Raw genomic sequence first — 1,909 nt, forward strand, 5'->3', positions numbered from 1 at the left:
GCACTTCTGTATCCCCCCACCTCTGTTTTTCCCATATGTGTATATGTTTGTGAGCTGTCCTTCCACAGTGATCTGGCATGCAGCAGGAATGTATGGATCAAGGTGAATTCATTTTCCCCAGACAACAGAGCATTCCATTTCAAATTAAAATTCTAGCTTAAAATAGTACAAATGTAGCTTATATTGAAAAACACTTGTAGGTGATAAAGCAATTTTTGTAAAGGACCTCTTGAGTGAAAAGGTAACCTATGATGGTAATTCATTCATGCCGTCTTAATAATAGAAATCTTATGTGATAGTTGAACATTTGGAGCACAGCAGTAGGGAGATCACCTGTGAGCAGCAGGCCTGAAGAATGCAGCTGGCTGTCCTGGGTGAACTACAGGGGATGTTACAATGTTGGAATCTCTGCTTTTCCCTCCTCGTTGACCTTGACCCACAACGTCTTGAACTGGTATAAAATGGCAGATTGTGGTTTCTGTTAAATGATTTTTTATTTTAGTTTACATATGACAGGCTTTTTGGATGGCAGAATGAGTTTATACACAAAGTGCATCCACTTTTTTTCTGAATGAAGTTCTTCTCCTCAAGAGTTGCGGGTCAGTGCCCTTATGAAAAGCTTACTATGCGTCATCTGTTTTCATGTGGAAGAGCCGCCTTTTTGAAGTGATGACATATTAAAATACCACACTTTAATACAATATAAGAATTTGTGAATTCCTAATGTTTATGCACTCCATGTGCTGGCTGGTATCCAGCAGTGGAACCTTAACCCAAACTTGAAGACATGACCTGGAGGGTATTGGCAGTCTGCAGTGCTTAATATAAAGGTTTAAGAATGGCTTTCTCCTATTGTCAAGTGAGAACAGCCACTATGCTCTCTGGAACTCTATAACCCTGTTCACTGATCACTTTCTTTGAGTGATATACTGATTTCTGCTCTTCTTTTGCACAACCCTTTTGTGTTCAAGATAGTTCATTTGGCATCGCTAGAATAAAACACAAGTCACTGTTTTATCCTGCGGCTAAATCGACATGGAAACGTCAGACATAAAAGTATCCCACAGATGCCTTTTTCATTCCCTCTTTGACTTCAAATGTGACCTGTCCCTATTCAGATACGTTAGGTGATGCGTTATTACTAAATAATTAATGAGGGGATACAGAGCAGTTTTGCTTTTTACCTCAATCTGCCATTGTGCAATTTACCGTGTACCATATGGTTCCTTTGCCACTCCATTCACCAACCTCACTTCATGGGAAGCATATGCTGTACTGAGAATCAACTCGCCTGAGGAATATGATCACATGCGGGGACAGAGTCAGTCTTCTAGTGTCAAAAAGAGGGGACATGTATATGCCACTATTTGTTTGTTTGTTTGTTTGTGTGAGAATATCCGAGATGGAGTTGAAGAATGGAAAACACTGTGATGTGGCATAGACTTCCTCTCTAGCAGATCATACGAATGTTGCCCCGTTAAATAAACTTAACTATAGTCGCGTGACACAAACGCCTAAAAGTGTTTTTTTTTTTCGAGAAGCGGTATCTGAGGGTTTATCAAGTCAGTTCTCTAGTCTGTGTTCATACACATGATGTTACACGTGAAGCATTGTGTCTCTGCACGTGAGGGGGAAGTCAAACATGTTCAGCAACCATACGTCAGATATTTAAGTTAAACAAAATAGCTAAATAAAGTTTATTTTATTAGTTTGTTTGTTTTTGTGGGTGTATTTTGTGGACGTGTACGTTTTGGAGAATAAATAAATACTCTATGGCAAAAGGTGTGCAGAAAAAAAACGTTTTTTTACAACGTGCACCGTCAAAACTGACGGGGGAGGCGGAGCAGACAAACCTCGCCTACTGGGTGGTAATGCATGCTCGTCCCGATACGCGCGAGTGATGTGTCCT

The sequence above is a fragment of the Brachyhypopomus gauderio genome, chromosome 5 (assembly GCF_052324685.1).
Source record: "Brachyhypopomus gauderio isolate BG-103 chromosome 5, BGAUD_0.2, whole genome shotgun sequence".
Classification (NCBI taxonomy): domain Eukaryota; kingdom Metazoa; phylum Chordata; class Actinopteri; order Gymnotiformes; family Hypopomidae; genus Brachyhypopomus; species Brachyhypopomus gauderio.